Source organism: Antechinus flavipes, chromosome 5 (assembly GCF_016432865.1).
Source record: "Antechinus flavipes isolate AdamAnt ecotype Samford, QLD, Australia chromosome 5, AdamAnt_v2, whole genome shotgun sequence".
In the NCBI taxonomy this organism is placed as follows: Eukaryota; Metazoa; Chordata; class Mammalia; order Dasyuromorphia; family Dasyuridae; genus Antechinus; species Antechinus flavipes.
In genome coordinates, this window is record NC_067402.1 from 241,807,350 (window position 1) to 241,828,305 (window position 20,956).

Consider the following 20,956-nt stretch of genomic DNA (forward strand, 5'->3'; position numbering starts at 1 on the left):
TGCATTGTGGGTGTCCCCTACATGTAGTGAGGGGTGGTGTTGTGTAGTTTGAAGGAAGACAGGACTCTTGTCTCTTCTCCCCAACCCTTCTTCAAGACCAACCATATTTCCTTCTAGGTGTGGAAGCAAAAGGTTGGGGCCAGAAGCTTGGCCACTTTGCTGTCCTCTGAAAGAGGGATACTAGGCTAATGTTTTATCTGATCTTTAATTTTATCTGATTTTTTAATATTTTATCATAGATATGTAAGACATAATTTTGATATATTATCAGATATATATTTATCTGATACTGATTTTGTTACTTTAGAGGGATGTATCCTTCAGGTTCAAGTAAAGCTTCTAATCACAATTTATTAATTGGGAAGACCCCCAAACATTATATTCAAGACTCGATTCCCTTCCCACCAAATACCAGTTTCACAGCAAACAAAGCGCAAATGGCAGAGACTAAAGTGGCAAAGATCCAAGTTGGTAGAAAAACATGTGTGGGTCAGAAACCATTAATAAAACAACTGGATAGATCTCTAGAAGCAAAGTAAAGTTTATTCACGCTCTCAAGAATGGGCCTCCAACCCATCGAAGGGAGGAAGCACTGTAGGGGGCGGGGTCTGCGCTTTTATCCCTAATGCAAATTGCCCCTCCCACCAATCACCCTCATCCTTATTGCCTGAGGATCTTACATTCTAAACGCAGGAAGTATCCAAGAAATTGAACTTGACCAACAAGTACATAGTTGCCCATATTTGGCTGAAATAGGGAGGATAACAGGAAGGGGGCTTAAGTATGCCCTTAGGGGGATGACAGGGAAGGGATAGCAGGGAGGAGACTTTAAGTATATCTTTAAGAAGATAGCAGGAAGGGGCTTTTGTCTTTAAGAAAAGAGCAGGAAGGGGCTTTTGTCCTTAAGAAGATAGCAGGGAGGACACACTTTAAGTATGCCCTTGACTTAATGCTTAAAGTCCTTCAGGCCTACTCAAACTTTGAAATAGATGAAGCCTTACTCGATTTTCACAACTGTCTTGAAAGATCTCACTTTATCTCGTACAAACAGAAACCAGAGAAAGTATACATAGAAGAATATATATCAGATAATACAGAGTGAAGGTACTCTCTCCCATTGGGAATGAGCTAATTCAGCTCAACAAAGAGAGACAGATAGACAGACAGATAGACACACACACACACACAGAGGGAAATAGAGACAGAGACAAAAAAAGAGACAGAGACAGAGAGAGACAAAAAGTTCTTGGTCTCATCCAAAAGAACATTTCCCAAGTCTCTTGTGTTGCAACATGATAAAGACTGCCAGCTCTTCCCAGAGTCTTTTCCTTCAGCAGCCCGAGGTGTGTTTGGCATCTTCCATCTTTTTTCTTGAAGCTGGAATCCAAAAGCATCTGAAGCCACTGCAGAAGAGGAAGGGACTTAAAAATACAAAGACTGTCCTCCCTATACTTCTTACCAACTCTGCCCCACCCCTTCTCAGGGCATTGATGTCCACCAGGAAGAAGAGAATCCCAAACCAAGAGCTTTGAGACTTGGGTTACAAATACAATGTTAAGACTAGTAGGGACTTGTAGGGATAATCAAATTCAATTAATTGAAAAGGAAATCACATCCAAAAGAAGGAAAGTGACTTAATAAAAGAGCCAGGATTAGATCTGATTCTCATGATCTTAATCCTGCTCTCTTGGCCCCCATTTTATGGCCTCTCTTTTCACTGACCCCATAATATGTAACAAGTATATATAAACATTGTGAGATGTTTGTCCTTCATTTTAAAGAGGATCAGAGACATCATGGGCTGATGACTCAAGCTTGAATTGAATTTAAGTGAGGAAGAGTTGCACAAAGTGATCATTCTTACTCTCTTCCAGAGTCATTGAAGTTTACTTAACTGATATAAAGCTATTAATTGTAAACACCATAAGAGTGAGAACTATTTCTTATCCACTGCCTTGAATAGACTTTTAGCAAGTGTTAAAAAAAAAAAAGTTTATTAAATAACTATTAGATTATGGTGGGCAGTCCCCCAGATTTTAATAAACATTTGGACCCATCCCCTCGTACAGCTTTCTAATATCATGCATATCTGAAAAAGTCAATAGAGATGAGCAATGAACTGGACTCAGGACTGAACAAGGAGGGAGAAGGCAGGTTGGACTGCTTCCAGGAAATTACAGAGCTCTCTTACTGACCTCAAACTTCCCATGAAAGCAAGGCCTACTGCTAGGGATAATACAATTATTAGGAAATTGAAGTTATCTGAAGAAAGTGGGCTAATTTGAATGAAGGTTTTCCTGACTCCAGACCTGATGCTCTATCAGATCTGATACCATTTAGCTGCCCCACTCAATTCTGCCTTTTGTAGAAGTCTTGTGATGGCTTTCTTTTACTTCTTTGGTAGGGGTTTCCCAGGTATTTCCTCTAACTACTATTGCTCCAGAAATGCTGGGCTGTACCATTTATTCAACCAATATATAGACCATAAGCAAAATTTTGTTTGCTTCTATATAGTGTTCTTCTATATTTCACATCCCCCTCTACCCCACATCCAGTTTATGGCACCCTTAATGGCATCTTCAAAAACCTTGTCCTCACTTCCAGGAGGTACTCCTATTAGTATGGTCCTGTATGCCAATTCACTTTAAATACTCTACTCCAACTCTCCAAAGATTTCACATCCTAATAAATTTTAAACTACAATGATAGTCTTTATATTCATGCAAGATACAAAAACTTAAATTGCAATGCAAACTTAATAAACAAAGCAATTTGACTTTAGCATAAAATCAAGGCATAATGAAACATAGTAGTTCTGTTCAGAAGGGAGTTCCAGCATCAAAGCATTTATTTAAAAAAAAAAAAAATCTGAAAATCAGAGCTGTAAGAATTCATACACTTCTCCAAGACAACTAAACAAAATCTCTGTACTTCAAATAAATGATCTCAAAGTCCTCCCTGTGATCGTTTGGGTACTATGACTTATGACTGGTCCTGTGGAGCATTGATGACTGGGGAATGAACTATATATAAATCAAGGGCTTGGGTGCATTTGTCATTCTACATCAGAAGGTGCTTGGGGGCATCTGCCATACTCCCTTGTTTGTGAGGCTCTCTGATCCTTGACTTCCCTTGGATTAGAGCCTTTTGTGGATAATGTCATTTTCTAATGCCTAGGCTGGGCTGTTAAAGTTAATCCAATCAGATTATTATCTAGAAGCCCTCATCCTTCTGGTTCCTCTTTTGGTTCCTTACCTCTCTGTGTGTTGCTTAAAGTTCTCACAAAGGGAAGCTTAAAGAGGGATTAGAAGAGGAGCCAGATTTTTGATTAAATTGATGTGGAAAACACCCAGAAAAGGAACCTGCCTATGCCAGCGTGGGTCAGCACATTCTCTTACATTTCTGCTTTTTCTGAGAGTTGCCCAGGGTACTGAATGACAAAGTACCTTTCCCAATGATCATGTGGCAAACATGTGTTATAGATAGGATATGTGATTCCTGCTCTGAGGCCAGTTCTCTAACCACTGTACACACCATCTCTTATGCTCTTTAATCAGCATATGAGAAATTAATTCATTTAAAAGAGTTTAAAATCAAATTAATGTCAATGCATCTGACATGCATACTTTCATCCTGTATGCTGTTACATCGGTGCCTACATCAATTTCCTATGGCAGGAAAGCCTAGATCCGAGAAGTACAGCTCACTACACCTGCTCCAAGCAGAGCTTTCTCCTTCATAACCAAACCTCTGCAGCAGATTAATTTCTAAGATGTTGATGAGATTTAGGAGCCCTTGGCTGCTGTTTCCAAAAAATAGCATTAATCTCTATAAAAATAGGATGGCAGTATTCAGGAGGAATCCTGATCCCAAGCATCCAGCTTTCCACTTAGAAGCATGCCATCTAGATGGTGTAGAGAATAGTGTTGGGAACTAGAATCAAGAACTCTTGAATTCATAGCCTACTTTAGACAAAAATGAAAATTAGTCATCCTATATCATGGAATATTTAAATTTTAGAGTCAAAAAGGACCTTAGAGAAATTTGAATATTTACTCTTTCTTGAAATTATAACTTACTTTGTATTTTTTTCCTTCCGCCTTGCAACTAGTCTATCTTCCTTTAGAATAATCCATAAATTTTATTGGCTTTAGAGCTAGAAGGGAACCGAGACTTCATGTAATAAAATTCCTCATTTTATTGACAGGAAAAAAAGGATGAAGGGAAAAAAGGAAAGAGGAAAGAGAAGGAAGGAAGGAAGGAAGGAAGGAAGGAAGGAAGGAAGGAAGGAAGGAAGGAAGGAAGGAAGGAAGGAAGGAAGGAAGGAAGGAAGGAAGGAAAAGAGAAGGTGATATGGTTAGTGGCAGTGCAGAGACCTGTGGGAACCCCCTCTGGTCAACGCGGGACCAACATGAAAGAATTCATGAACCGGAAAAGTCTGACTGGCAAAAGGGAAGTTTATTGTGTTGGCCCTGAGAAGCCAGCTTTGCTAGGAAGACTGAGTCCTCAGTTGCAAGAGGTCTTGGCGAGATATAACAAAAGATTATCACTGAGAAGGTCTCTTCACAGCCAGCAGGAATTCTGGTAGGCAGCTGTGCCAAGAGGAGAGGTCCCTTGGTAAAGCACACTACTTCAGATTTCTGCAAAGATATGAGTTTACATTTGTCTTTTTTATAAGAGATCTGAGACTGGAGTTTCTATTTAATGAGATTCCTTCAATGTTGTCACTGCCCCCAGGCCTAGGTTTCCAGTTGAATGAGAGCACTTAAGTTATATCAGCTCCAGATCTCCAGCTGAATGAGACCACTTAAGTACGAGCTAAGTAGGAGCTGTCCTGGGCTAATCTTAATGAAACCACTTAGCTGCCCTAAAGGGTAGGTCTTTGTCAGAGGAGAGTTTCAGAGTTCAACCCCCAAATCAAGAAAAACGGTTTCAGAGTTCACCCCTATCATATCCCCCTTCAAGCAGTCACTCCCAAATTAATTTGGGATAAAGGGGTGAAGGTCTCTTCTGTAACTGCTTTGAGCTGGCAAGAGTCATAGAGATGTCCCTAAGTTTACTGGGGATTCATGGCAGGAGGGTAAATATGAAATCTAAAGACAGCAGCAGTGGCAACCAAGGGGTGTTGTGTGTCCCAGTCAATCATCCCATTATCTCCAGGCTGGAGGAGCATTTGAAAATTCATAGCTTGACACCTAGAGGAAACAAATCTCAGGAGCAGATTGAAAATGGGGTGTCATCCAGGGTTAAAATGGTGATGTTTAGGAATGGAGCCTTCATCAGGTCCCATCTGTCAGCTGCCTTAAGAATGCTGATAGCCCACTCAACAATCCTCACTGTCCACATAGCTCCCTAAACTGAAAGGCTGAGGAGTTAACTACTGCCACTGGCTATAGAATGCTAAGGAGTTCATTGCTGGCAGAGGTCTTAGAAAGCTAATCAAGAAAAGTAGGAGAGAAAAATGTTAGGAGCAAAAACAATTCTTATCTTTAGTAAAAGTGTTAATAGAATCGAAAGCAGTTTTATTGACCAACTAGTTGATTGTGGCAATAAGGTTGGAAAGGATGTTCTAAGTATCCCATCCAGGAGGACTAGCAAGCTGTGCTTTTCTTTAAGAACCAAAGAACATTTCCCCCAAATCCCCACTTTTGTCTTCTTGAAGGGGTAGGGGCTGTGTTTGAGGTGCTGGCATTGTATACAGTGAAAGGAGCACTTAAGTAACCTAGAATACAAGACCCATAGTGTTTAAAAGGTGTCAGCAAAGACCAGAAGCAATTTGAAACCTCTACAAGGGGGAATTACCAATCTTCCCCTGGGTATAAGGCCCTTCTCTGAATCAGCTGGAGAGGGGGAGAGGCCCAATCAGAAGTATTTCTTCTTTCAGGTGCATGGTCTGAAAAGACCAAAGATCAGTTTCCACTGACTTGCCTCTGAGATTAAGAGGTGGGCTGAGGGCATTTGAAACCAGCCAGAGGAAGAAAGGATGTACCCCCTTTCTTCTGCAAGGGTTTTCTCCTGTGAACTATAGGAAGGGATATATAAGAATCAGGGAGCTGGGGGATTAAAGGTGCCCTAGTCAGAAGTAAACTGTTTTAGCAGCTGAATCTGCAAATGTGTTTCCCTTGACCTGTAGCGAATCTCCCATCTGGTGTCCTTTACAAAATATGACAAAAATTTCCTTGGGTTCGTGGACAGCTTGAAATAGATGTAGAATTTCTCCTGTATGGTTAATGGGAGAATTCTTTATTGTCAACAGACACCTCTCTCTCCATATAGCTCCATGAGCATAAAAAATACAAATGTTCACTCTCATTCCCTTCCCCAGTTCCAAAGCTCTGGTTAGGGCAATGAGTTCAGCCCTCTGGGCAGAAGTCCCAGGAGGCAGTGGCTTAGCCTCCAGAGTGCTATTGAGGATCACCACAGAATATCCTGCCTTTCTTTCCCCATTTTCAAGAAAGTTTGACCCATCTGTAAACCATTCACCATCTGGGTTCTCAAGGGGGATTTCCTTTAAATCAGATCTGCTGGAATAGACAGTGTCTAGAGCTTCTTCACAATTATGAATAATTTCTCCCAGTTGAGATGTGTCAGGGAGCAGGATGGTTGGATTTAGGGTGTGGCACACCCTGAGAGTCAGGTCGGGGGTATCTAGCAGGAGCACTTGATATCTTGTAAGTCTCTCACTCACAAGCCATTGGTGCCCTTTGGCTTCTAAAATGCTCTGGATTTTGTACAGGGTTAAATCTTCTAATGGCTGTCTCAAGGTCAGTTTTGAGGTCTCTTCAATTAAAAGGGCTGTGGCAGCCACTGTTCTGAGACAGAAAGGCCATCCTAGAGAAACTGAGTCCAGTTTCTTTGAGAAATAAGCAAAAGGTCTGAGGCCAGGTCCCAGAGTTCAGGTTGCTCAAAGCCTGTCCATGCTTTTTATCCACATACAGAGTGAAAGGCTTCTCCAAGTTGGGCAGGGCCAGGGCAGGGGTAGAGGTCAGTTTGGCTTTCAGTGTTTTAAAAGCTTTGGCCTGATCAGGTCCCCACTCAAGAGGAAGATTTATTGGGTCTTGAATAGAATCATAGAGAGGTTTGACAATTATCCCAAAATTGGGAATCCAGATCCTGCGAAGCCAGCCATGCCCAAATATTTGACAGACTGGTAGGCAATGTGAGTTTTGGATAAGGAGACCCTGTAGTCCCTCAAGGCTAGAGAATAGAAAGTAGGTCTGGGATCGCCCAGGACATGGCCCTGCTTGTTAGAACTGCACATCAAGATAAGACTGCAGTTAAGCTTCTCAAGATCTCTTAACTCTCTAACTAAAAGTTCGTACATAAAAAATTTCTCTGGAGGTATGAGAAGAAAACATTGGGTCTCCAATTTCACCATTAAGTCACTAATAAATGAGCATTTAAATGACAGGTCACCAAACTGTCAAGGAAGAGGAGAAGTCTCAAAACAGCTCGAGTTCCCTTGCAATCTCCACCCTATGGGGGGAGGGATAGATAAGAAAGACCAGAGTGCCAGATTGAGCGTGAAGAAGCCCCTCCCATAGTAAAAAGAAATTCAGTGGTCCTACGGCCACACCCAGGGATAGCCAGGGTTCTGATGTCAATGTCGTGTGTGAGCGAGGGGGAGCTTGACCAAGCCCCAAATGCTTGCCAGAGGGTAGGGCATTGGGGAGACAGCTCGTCCCCTGTAGGCAGTCCCTCCTCCTATGCTCCTCCTGCTCCAACTCAGGACAAGGACTGGGGAGTTTAAAGCACAGACCTCTGTGGTTCCCGGAAATAGCAGCCAAGAATAGAGACTTTTCTCCAAATCTCCCTTCAATTCCATAGCTCCTCGGCTAAAGCCTGATCCCTATCATTAAAGACTCCAACAGCTGTTTTTCAGGGAGAAATTTGAGAGTCCAAATCTGGCTTCTGCAGCTTCCTCCGTATATCTGGGGCAGGTTGTTTAACATTAACATCTCCCCAGGACAGATCAAGGAAGGTGTTGACCTTGGACCCTTCAAAAAGCTAGGTGGGGTCCCCGAACAATGGCCCAGGATTTAGTTCAGGTGAAAGAGATAAGAGTTAAAGATATTAGGTCCTATTCTGGAAGGGATTCAAAAGCCTCCTGATATGTATTACATAGAGGTGCAGAGAGGGGCTCCCTTGTCCCTAGAGGGGCTAGAAAGAAGGGATTCGATTTCCTTCCAACAAATTTAAGCAGCACCTTACAATGGTGTTTTAATTTAAGCTTTTTAGGTTTGAGATCTTTTAAGTCGAATTTGTTTCTGCCTAAGGAAGGATCCTTAGAAATAGAGGTGTTTTGTCCCATTTTGCCATAAGCCTTACTTTCCCTGATTCTATAGCTCCAGATTTTCCAGATTCCCTGTCAGAGAACCAAAATGATGTGGTTAGTGGCAGTGCAGAGACTTGTGGGAACCCCTCTTTGGTCAGAGACACAGTTTCAACATGAAAGAATTCATGAACCTGAAAAGTCTGACTGGCAAAAGGGAAGTTTATTGTTGGCTGAGAAGCCAACTTTGCTAGGAAGACTGAGTCCTCAGTTGCAAGAGGTCCTGGCAGAGAAATAACAAGAGGTTATCACTGAAAAGGTCTCTTCACAGCCAGCAGGAGTCCTGGTTGGCAGCTGTGCCAAGAGGAGAGGTCCCTTGGTAAAGCACACTCTTCAGATTTCTGCAAAGATATGAGTTTACATTTGTCTTTTTTATAAAAGATCTGAGACTGGAGTTTCTATTTAATGAGATACTGCCCCCAGGCCTAGGTTTCCAGTTGAATGAGAGCACTTAAGTTATATCAGGTCCAGATCTCCAGCTGAGAGAGATCACTTAAGTTCCAGCTAAGTAGGAGTGGTCCTGGACTAATTTTCAACTCAATAGAGGGTGCAGCTAGTCACCACCAAGATAACAAAATGAAGTCACTTATCTTAATTCCCTGAGGTGGGGTTCTCCCAGAGAAGAGTTTCAACCCCATGGCTTCCCCCCCAAAAAATCAGAGAGGACAGTTTCAGAGTTCCCCTCCCTCAAAGGGAGAGAGAAGAACAGAAAAAAAAGGAGGGAAGGAGGAAGAGAAGAAGGAAATAAATACATGATTATTACATATGATAATTTCTGACTTTTAAAAATTGAAAACTTATTGGAGAATAGAAAATATTCAGAAAGACTGATGAATCATACATCAATATGAATTAATTAGGAAAGAAAATGCTAAAGATTTACAAATAATATGACTTACATAATAAAATTACATCAGTAGCCTTGTGAATTAATAATTTGATATTTCTAACTGTCTTAATGTTACCCTTTAATTTCATTTTCAAGCAAATATTTACTAGGTTTCTTCTTCATAACTATACTTATAATACACTTCCTTCTCAGGTATTCTGTCTCTTGTTTTCCTAATATGGCTTCAAATGGCAGACAAAGGAGTAAGCTGTTTGGTGTTCTCTTTGCTATCATGAGTTCTGGGCAGTAAATAGCTCATAAATGTACCACATCATTCATGAATTATTCATTTTTGTCCATGCTTTCTTTAGAACACTATTCATCAAATTCACATCCAATGTACTGTACTCAGGTTACTTTCTCAGTGGGTCATTAAGATAGCCAGCTACGCAGCCTTGAAAAAAGATTCCAGAGAGTTTTGACTATAGATAACATTTTTTACCATATTGAAACATTTTCATTTGCCTTTTTCTGTACTTATCAGTCATAGACATGATGAAGTGGTTGTCAGAGAACATCAGCAGCCTTTGAAACACAGTTGTCTTGGATGGGTTGGAATTTTCAACTGGTATCAAAAGTCATCTTTGTACACAGCTTGCTTGCTTTCCAATTTTATGTCCAGATGCAAAGGCCCTATTCATGCACAGTACAGATGCACTAGTTAGGTTTGGGATAGTGAAGGGCTTTCTTCTCCTGACCCTGTGGCCTAGGGCTTTTGTTCAGTTTTGTTTGTCTTTTCTTTTCTAGAGATGGCAGAAGAGTCCCTGAACCCTGAAATTTGAGCCACATGACCTTAAATGCAAGATTCCTGGCCAGATGTTACAACCAGCCTTGCTGGATAACCTTCAGAAACCAAAATGCTAGGATGAAAGGAAGGGGAACTTTGGACTCAGAATTCACGCTTTGTAGGAACTAAATGGAGCTGTGAATTGAATCCCCCTTAAGGAGACCCACAACTGAGAGAAGAATGGAATGTAACAAATTTAGTCTTTAAGCAGTGAAAGCCAGAGTGGTCACTGTTACATTTGTATGCGTCTGTATTCAAATTGTTTACCCCAAATAGAAAGGAAATTCCTTGAGATAAGAATTGTTCCCTTTTTTTGACTTTGTACCCTTAGCAGACTTACTTGAGTCATGTCCAGAAGCTTCTACAAAATAAAAGAGAGAAGGAGAGAGACAGAGAGAAAAAAAGAGATAGAAAATATAGCAATAGCAACAGAGAGAGACAAAAGAGAATGGGAGGAAGAAAAAAAGGAGAGGAGAGGAAACAGGAAAGGAGGCATAAAGGAAGTAAGAAATAGGGGTAAGTTACAGCAGAGAAGAAAAAATTGATAATTGACATTGCCCTTCTCCCCAAAACCATCTTCAAACAGAAGCCCCAGGTGAACTAACTCTTCTAAGATTGAGGGAATTTCCTCTGCTCTTACCCCAGCTTTCCCTCCCTATGCCTGTCCACTAATAAATATCATAACAAATAAACAACTTGCTTCTTTACTTAAACTTTTCTAGTAATTTGAATTTTGTCTTAACCATGAAAAAACAAACAGGGATTAGCTTGAGATGAAGATAAATTTAAATAGGACAGAGAACAAAACCTCTCCCTAAATTTTGGGAATTTTCCCAAGTAAGGTATATAAATTAATGTTAGTGTGTTCCTAATTGGGGTTTAATATAAACTTCTCAAGTCAGTCAAAGGCAGGACTATATCAGTGTAAAGGGGTGATTACATTGCCTATAAGCTAAAAAAAATTAAGTTTTGTTAACAGGGCAGTTTTCCTCAAAAACCATATGAAACCAAGCCTCTGAATAGTCTGATGGAATGAACTCACTCTCCAGCTTTTCCAGTCTAACTGGAAAAAACTTCAAGAAAGGTCAGTCTTATTGGAATGAAAAGGGTGTTGAGCCCAACTCAGCAGACTTTGGGAAAACCAGGGAAGAGGATGTTAATCACAGCAAATCAGCAACTAAGACCCTAAGTCCTGGCTCAATAGAAGAACAAATCAGTGGGGCAGCTTCCAGTCTCAGCTGGGAAACCAGGCTGTTTCCTAAATAGAGCAGGCAAAACTTTGCAAAGACAAGTGGCCACTGTGCTCAAAGCCAAGGTTTAGAGATACACAGGAAGCTTGGATAGTGCTCCCTTTAACACGGGGGCAGAGCTCAACCTTAAAAATAAAAAAAGAGAAAATAGCAAAAGAAAAGGAAGGAAAACGAGCAAGAAATAGAAAAGAAACTTGACCATAGAGAGCTATTATGCTGACAGAGCAGACCAAAACACAAATTCAGATGAGGACAGAATATCCACAGAAGAAATCTCAAAGAATAATATAAATAGGTCTCAAGCCCTAAGAAGTTTCTTGGAAATTCTCATAAAAGACTTTAAAAGACAAATTAGAGAAGAGAAAGAAAAAATGAGAAATGCATGAGTCAATAGTTTGGAAAAGAAAAGAAAAAAAAAAAAAACAAGGAAAAAAAGTTTGTTTACTGAAGAAACAGTAGAATAAACCAAATGAAAAAGAGATATAAAAGATAACTGAAGAAAATCACAGAACAGGGAAAATGGAAGCTAATGATTTGGTGAGATAGCAAGAATCAGTCAAACAACCTAAAAAGAATGAAAAAAATGGAAGAAAATGTGAAATACCTCATTGGCAAAACAGCCAACAGGAAAATAGATCTAGAAGAGAGAATTTAAAAATTATTGACCTATCTGAAGACCATGGCTAAAAAAAGAGCCTTCTTCAAGTAATCATTAGGAAAACTGCTTCAATATTCTAGAAACAGAGAGGGAAATACTCAGTTAAAGAATCCATTGATCACTATTGGAAAGAGATCCATAAGGAAACCCCAAGGAATATTGTTGTGAAACTCTAGAACTACAATCTCTAGTTTGTAGATTTTGCTACAAACTACTACTGCTACTGCTACTGCTACAAAAAATACTGCAAACAGCCAGACAAAAATAATTCAAGGATTAACAGTCAGGATTACCTAGAATCTAGCAGCTTCTACCATAAAGAACCAAAGGGCCTGAAATGCCATATTTTAGAAATATGGAAATATGGAAAGGACCTAGGGTTACAACCAAGAATTAACCACCCAGCAAGACTCAGTATCATCTTTCTTCAATGAAGTAAGAATCTTTCAAACATTTTTATTGAAAAAAACAGAACTAAACAGAAAATTTAATCTACAAACACAGGACTCGAGAGAAGCACAGAAAGATAAACAGGGGGGAAAATATATATATATATATACATACATATACACACACATATACACACACACATACACACACACACACACACACACACACTATTTAAAGGTTATATATATCTGTAACTCTTGAGAACTGTATTTGTCACTGAGTCAAACAGCAGGGGGAGGGAAGAGAGAGACATCACATGGATTGAGGGTGTGGTTGTAAATGGATTCTGATGTGATGACATTAAAGAAAAAGACATTAAGAAGTGGGAAAAGATCTGTTCTGGAAGAAAAAAAGAGGAAAAGGGAGGTATAATGGGACAATTAAATGAAATAAATGAAGAGGCACAAAAGATGTATAACAATTGAGGGAAAGAAGGGGGGGGTAGTTTTTACAGGATGCATCTGATTAAATTTTCAGAGACAAAATAAAAAGGGGAATGTGGTAAAGAGTGATGATTGTCTACTTACAATTATACTCTCTACTTTGGATATCCACAATCACTTGGTGTAACAAATGAATGAATGAATGAGTGAATGAGTCAGCTTCCCTAAAATGAAGAGTCAAAGGGTCTCAGAAGTTAAAATAACTGGGAACTGGGAAGGATATATATCACTAATTAATCTTAGTAAAGTCTGAGTAAAGTCTGGAGGCAGATAGATGGATCAATGGATAAAGTGCTGAGCCTCAGGAAGACCTGAGTAGAAAATCCAGCCTCAAATACTTACTAGTTGAGTTATTCTGGGCAAGCCACTTAATCTCTGCTTTCGTTAATCTGCAAGAGAAGAAAATATCAATTTAACATGCTATCGAAAACAGGGTCATGAAGGGTCAGACTCAACAACAGAGTGTAAGTAAAATTTTAAATACATTTTTACAAAGAGAAAGAAGGTAGAACATTTAAAATATGTTTTTTTTTTCCATAAAAGCACAGATTTAAAGATGGAAGAAACTTTGAAAGTTATCTATTTTATCATTTACATTTTAGGGACTTAAGACTCAGAGAAATTACTTAAACATTGGTCAGACAGATGATGCTTACGCATCAAAGACAAGATTTGAGCACTTTGACTATTTCTAGTACTTCTTATCTAAAGAGGAATAATAGTTATTTTCACATTTGAAGAAGTCTTTTGTAGAAGAGGCCTAGAACCAGAGAATCAAAGAAGAATTTGAAGTGACTTTAGAGGACTTCCCCATGACCTATCCTCTTTGAAAGCACAGATGATAGTAAACAAATTCTCCCATTGCTTAGTACTATACAAACATGCCTGGGTATTTGTGTAAATAATTCAGTAATGTATTCCTAATGAAATTTTATTAAGAATAAAAAGTAGAAAGTAGAAATTCTCATTCCAATTTGAAACCCTGGCAACACATCTGTGTGATATCAGCAACATGGGGATATGTTTGAGAGTCAATAGAATCACAGGATTCAAGTATTAAGAGAATTTAGAAGTTATCTAATCCAGCTTCATTTCAAGGAAGAGTATTACTTCCTTTACTCCCAATCTTATTTTGCCCACTTCCACTGTTCACATTTTTATTATAAGCCTCAAATCTGATTAATGTTACCATTGCAACTAGAGAACAGTATGTTTCATGGATTCCTTATTAATCTCAGAATTAGTAATGTTCCCATTCTAGATTTATTTCATGGAATTAGAGGCTCATTTCCTTTTTACAAAACAATTGTCCAAAAGTAAATACATCAATTTACTTTCACAGACTCCTTGTTTCATTATATAGCATGTGAGGATGCTAAATTAAGTTCTCTCTTCTACCTATCACAGGTTCCGCAATGCTGGCCTTCTGGAATATGATCATTAATAGATCAATGCCAATTGGCAAGAAGTCTCTAGTGAAGTTTTCCAAAGATCTATGCTTAGCCTTATACTGTTTAACATTTTAATCAATAACTAAGCTAAAGACATGCATATCATATTGGCAGATGACTCAAACCTGGAAGGGATAGCCAACATCTAGGATGACTGAATCAGGATCCAGAAGATCTGTAAAGACCAAAACATTGAAATGGATCTAATGGAATAAAATTTAATAGGAATAAACATAAAACATTTTTGTTGTTGTTGTTTGTTGTTCAATCATTTCAGACAACTCTTTGTAGTTCCATTTGGAGTTTTCTTGGCAAAAAAAATCCTGAAGTGGCTTACCATTCTTTCTCAAGATCATTTTATAGTGGAATATTATTGTTCTGTAAGAAATGACCAGCAGGATGAATACAGAGAGGACTGGCGAGACTTACATGAACTGATGCTAAGTGAAATGAGCAGAACCAGGAGATCATTATACACTTCGACAACGATATTGTATGAGGACATATTTTGATGGAAGTGGATTTCTTTGACAAAGAGACCTAACTAAGTTTCAATTGATAAATGACGGACAAAAGCAGCTACACCCAAAGAACAAACACTGGGAAACGAATGTGAACTATCTGCATTTTTGTTTTTCTTCCTGAGTTATTTATACCTTCTGAATCCAATTCTCCCTATGCAACAAGAGAACTGTTCGGTTCTGCAAACATATATTGTATCTAGGATATACTGCAACATATCCAACATATAAAGGACTGCTTGTCGTCTAGGAGAGGGGGTGGAGGGAGGGAGGGGAAAAAACATCGGAAAAGAAACGAGTGCAAGGGATAATGTTGTCAATATAAAGTAATCATTAAATAAAAATTTTTTAAAAAGTTAAAAAAAATTTTAAAAAAAAAAGAAAAGAAAAAAAAAAGATCATTTTATAGATAAGGAAACTGAGGCAAATGGGATCAAGTGACTAGGATCATAAAGCGAGTAAATGTCTGATGCCATAGTTGAATTCAAGAAAATGAGTCTTCCTAACTCCATTACTAGTGTTCTATCCACTACACCACCCACCCACCCCCTCCTAAGGTCTCTGTTATTTCTAAAAAGTAAGAAGGAATTGAAGGGAAAGGCTCAAATGAGTGAACTGAAGAAAAAGTTCATGAAGAGATTCTTATTTTGGCTAGAGCAGAGTTTATTTTGACCCATTTTCTTCAGCACTTGATTCTATTTTGCTGGATTCCCAGAACAATCTTCTCTTCTACTCAGTTCAGTCTACACTAAGCAGTCCTCATTTCTGATATTTCCTGGAGAAGGGTATCCCAGAAATCCACAACTTGGAAAGGTGTATTTTGTTTGCATGTCCTTGTTTGTCTTGGCTAAATATTCAGTTTCCCCATATAGGTGTACAATTTCTATCAAATAATGTTCACTACCTCTAAATCTGCTATTTAATTATCATAAATTTAGGTTTGGTCACTGAAGCTCTCTGGACCTCAATAATCTCATCTATAAAATTACAGACTTGGGTTCAAGGTCCAAAATCTAGGGCTCTGGTACAATCTGAGCAGAAATGAGGGAAATTTGGGGAGTTATTTTAAATTGAACAGAATCATAGATTTTTGAAAACCATCTGAAAATGTTTTAAAAGGTGTATACCTATGAACATTGTTATTTCATAGAACCATAGAGCTAGAGGACAACTTAAAGATTGTCTGGGCCAGGGATTCTTAACTTGGGATCTACAGACTCTTGGGAAAATCCTCCAGAGGGAGTCTGTAAACTCAGAACAGAAAGAAATGGCATCTTTATTTTCAATAACCTCAAAATGAAATTTAGTATTTCCTTAATTTATCTTGAAATATTATTCAGAAAAGGGGAACATCGATCTCTAACACACAAAAAAAAGACCCCTCATCTAGGTCAATTTACACTTTAAAAAATCGATCACCAGTTACATAAGAGACTGACCTAAGATTATCAGATTTGTAGTTAGCAGTTAGAATTCTTTGCTACCAATCCAGTGTTCATCTCCCTCTCCCAAACATTTTTTCTCTGTCTTATTTATTGAAAACAAACCTCTTCATTCCTAGCTGTGTGACCATGGAAAAGTCACTTAACCCCAATTGCCTCAGCAAATAATTAACTCATTAATTGAAAAAAACAAAAAAATAAAAAAATAAACCTCTTCACACAAACCACTTCTACTCTCCATCTAAGGAGCCAGAAGCAGCATTCTAAGCAGCATATAATGTCAAATGGATTCTCTCTCCTTCTATGTCTCCTCCTCTGTCTCTCTCTGTCTCTGTGTCTGTCTCTCCTTTCTTTCTGTCTCTGTCTCTCTCGCTGTCTTTTTCTCTATCTCGCTGTCTCTGTCTATCTCTCTGTCTCTCTCTCTCTTATTCATAAAATAGCAACCACTACCTGAATATTCAGTTCTCTTCTGACTTTGGTCAATTTCTTGCATTGAGGTATTTGGCACCTAGCAAGATTTCTTTCCCCTGCCTCTTCTTGAGTGAATATCAATGTATCTCCAAATGTTCTAAAATAAAGGACTGTTAAGGTTACTTGCAAAAGGGCTCCAGATCCAGCAGCTGGGAAATCATTGGCACTTGGAGTCTTGGGTAGAATCTTGTCTTCCTCAAAGCAGTTTGGTTCACCAAGTCTGTACAAATTGCAGGCTGCAAGCAAAGCAAGGAACAGTCTAGGTAATACCCATATCAGTCACATATATAGAAATGAGCAGCTCCTTGTTAGACTATAACTATAACTATAATTATATATATATGTATAAAACCTGTAGCAGCCCCTAAAACAGGAGGATCAAATAACTAAATGTTGGTTGGAGGAGCAACTGAATGAATGACTGAGTATGTATAGATAAAGGAAAAATCAATTCAGAATGATCTTTTGAAAATGGAATACTATAATGGAAAGATTACTGGGATTATTGTTAGAAAAGAGTTGGGTTCAAATCCGGTTTTTTATATTTGCTAATTGTGTGATCGTGGGCAAATCACACTGAGTGACTGCTACTGCCCCATTGTGCTAACATGAAAAATAGATAAATAATAACAAATATAGTAATAATATAATTTAAAAATGTAATAATAAAGATAAATCATGCAACAATCTTGAAATCAAGGAGTTTTTATCCTTTTGATTGTAACATCTTTGAGTCTCAATTCAGTACTGATATTACTTGTAGTAATGTCGTGTTATAAGATTCAAATAAGATAAAGTATGAAAAGTGCTTTCAAAACAATAAGGTGAGAAACCAATTCTCTTTATCCTGTTACTATTTTAGTTACCCCATTCTACCCCATAATGAAGAAGGCTCTGAGTATCTCAGCTAGTTGGCTCTGGAGATGACTTTCTCCTCATCAATACCAGAGTCCTCCACAATTGTGGCTAAGAGATGAGTTTCTCAAAGACTTCCACTTCTCTAGTTGAGGAATTTACTTCAGTGGAAAATTCAAATCACATATGTATACGTGCACATATATACACATAAATATATATGCAATGTAGACATATAATTTGATATTATAATGTATAGTACATGTACATATGTAACACATACAAATATACACATATGTATATAATCATTATTATTGTTGCCTTGTGCCACTGTGGGAACAGCAGATGCACAGAGAGATGGAGCTCTTTTTAGAGCTCACTACCTATCTAGGATGTGTACAGTGTCCAGGGAGGACTAGCACCTCTAACAGGAGGAATGCCAATCTCTTTTCAGGATTGCTTATCCACTTTTGGCGTATGTCTGTCATTCAATTCTCACCTGTAGCTCCCAGAAACTGTAGCATGTGCAGAGGCCACGTCACAACCAACAGATTTTTGTCTTGCCATTGGACTTTGATGATTCTGGAAAAGAGACCAAGGTTGATGATTTTGTGCAACTCTGTTTTACTTAAATCACTCTCTGATGCCATTGGTCCTTTTCAAATACAAAGAACCAAAAAACATTGTCTAGTTGGAGAGAACATAGACTTCTGGAAAGGGACCTGTATGTGCCAAAATGTTTGTAGCAGCCCTGTTTGTAGTGGCTAGAAGCTGGAAAATGAATGGATGCCCATCAATTGGAGAATGGCTGGGTAAATTGTGGTATATGAATGTTATGGAATATTATTGTTCTGTAAGAAATGACCAGCAGGATGAATACAGAGAGGACTGGCGAGACTTACATGAACTGATGCTAAGTGAAATGAGCAGAACCAGGAGATCATTATACACTTCGACAACGATATTGTATGAGGACATATTTTGATGGAAGTGGATTTCTTTGACAAAGAGACCTAACTGAGTTTCAACTGATAAATGATGGACAGAAGCAGCTACACCCAAAGAAAGAACACTGGGAAACGAATGTGAACTATCTGCATTTTTGTTTTTCTTCCTGGGTTATTTATACCTTCTGAATCCAATTCTCCCTGTGCAACAAGAGAACTGTTCGGCTCTGCAAACATATATTGTATCTAGGATATACTGCAACATATCTAACATATATAAAACTGCTTGCCATCTAGGGGAGGGGGTGGAGGGAGGGAGGGGAAAAATCAGAACAGAAACGAGTGCAAGGGATAATGTTGTAAAAAAATTACCCTGGCATGGATTCTGTCAATATAAAGTAATTATTAAATAAAAATTAAGAATAAAATAAAATTAAAAAAAAAAAAAAGAACATAGACTTCTAGGAGATCAAGACCTGAAAGAGTCTAAAGAGTCATATTTTCCAAAACTCTCCTTTCAGGTGAGAAAACCAAAGCCCAGAAGGTTAACTTTTATTAGGTTGTTAGGTTTGAAGTTAGTATTTGAATCCAGTTCCTGTATTTCTGAAGTGAATACTCTTTTCAGTGTCCTTTTTAAAAATAAGAATATTCTTTAACATACACAATATACACAGGCAATAATGTCCCCACAGAACACAGCTTGTGATGGGGGAGTTCTGCTGCCCCATTTTTCTTTTTCTCAGTCCCATTTGAAAAAAGAGCTCTGAATGCTGCTTTTGATCCCATGTTCCATGTAGCTTTCAGAAAAAAAGATTTTGTCATCCTAGTCAGAAGGAACCATGTTTTTCAGCATGTAAACAATGAATAGAACCTTTCAGGACAGAGAAAGGAACTCGGAAACAAACATGGTCGTAAGCACAGTATTTCTATTGTAGCTTTTCTCCTGACTAGGAACATGAAAATAGAAGAAAAGCAAATTCCAGAGAAATATAGTATGAGGAGCAGGATTAGCTTGTGGTTCTGATTTCATAGCAATAGAAGCCTTTCAAAATATGAATCACTTCTTAAAGCTGAATTTACCAGAAAAACTCCAAACATTTCCAAATACATTCTGCTCTACTGGATAATTCTCATCTGGTAGCAGTCCCAGTTTCTCATACAAGATACTTTGTAGATATTAACATGTCATATAATCATGAGCTATTATTTTGTGTGTTATAAATCTGTCCATTAGGAGAGACAATGCATTTAAGAGCCTTCCTGAATAGTCCAAGTATGAAAATTACAAGAAAATGGCCATATTTCAGAGCCACATTGCCAAACATGGGAATAAGCACAGTGAAGTTAGGAAACTGTCTGGAGGGCAAAGGGAATCTTTAGGGAATTCACAGGCAGGACAAAGTGTGTGAAGGTTGGACAATATAAACAGCAATTGGAAGAGGTACTAATTAGGAAACAAAAGGAATGAGCTACAAAATACCTGTTAGTAGAACCCGGAGGGTTATGATCTAGCTAGTAAATGAGACTTTCAATAAGCAATGAAAAAGAGGAAAGGAGAGTGGAAGATAGAAGAGGGGGGATGAGAAAAGAAGGAAAGGAACAGTGTCTAATGAGGAACATGGTAGAACAGAAGATAGAAGAAGAAGAACATCCTCTAGAGAGGATGGGTTGTCAACAGAGAGGAATTTAAAAGATGGAGCAGTGCTGGCAACTTCAGAGTGACTCATCACTGAAAGGATGCTGCCAGCTGCCATATAGATAAAACTTTGGTCTCAGTGATAAGAATGAAAAGTCAGGAGCAGCTTATCAACAAGGGCCAGTTAGGTGGCATAGTGGATAGAGCACTGGCCCTGGAATTTGGAGAACTTAAATTCAAATCTGGCTTCAGACACTGACCAAGTCACTATCTATTCACACACACACACACACACACACACACACACACACACACACACAAGATAATCAACAGGATTGATACAAATATAAATACACTTAGCTCCATGGTATAAGTTTATGTTTTGCATTTTTCATCTTGCTTTCCTCCCCTTTATCTCATCATTACACACACACACACACACACAAACACCCTCAAACACTCTCAGGACTCTTACTTCAAGGACTTCAAGTCCTGTGTTGGTTGGTTGAGCAGGAATAATAACTGTGATTCTATACAATGGTCTTTACTTCTCAGATAAAGAATTTCTTCTTGAACTACTGGGTATCCATTACATTGAGGGCAGAGCTAAGTGAGATATTGAGGGTGGAAAATGGAGGACTCAGATCTGTGTTCTGGTTAAAGAAAGACTGACTAAATGAAAAAAAAAAATCATCAGGTGTTTGCAATGAACTAAGAGTACTTAAGTCATCTCAATGAACTTTGGGTTAATCTAAAACCCATGATGGGAAAAGAACAAGTTTGGGAAGAAATGTGGAAGCGGGAACATGCCAATGGATAAAACA

The 20,956-nt window shown here is 38.5% G+C and overlaps 1 long non-coding RNA gene across 4 annotated transcripts; it reads right to left on the minus strand.

Annotated features, from left to right (window-relative positions):
- Positions 1-523: 523 nt before the first annotated feature.
- On the minus strand, positions 524-20,192 carry LOC127564870 (uncharacterized). 4 transcript variants are annotated; one of them, XR_007954377.1, is made up of 6 exons: positions 19,977-20,192; positions 18,049-18,131; positions 16,818-16,930; positions 14,386-14,435; positions 13,152-13,198; positions 524-1,403 (listed from the first exon to the last, which is right to left on the minus strand). It is a non-coding gene; the product is annotated as an uncharacterized LOC127564870 (long non-coding RNA). The 4 variants fall into 4 exon arrangements; XR_007954376.1 differs by lacking the exon at positions 524-1,403 and adding an exon at positions 4,444-4,640; XR_007954375.1 differs by lacking the exon at positions 524-1,403 and adding an exon at positions 8,477-8,673.
- Positions 20,193-20,956: the final 764 nt, after the last annotated feature.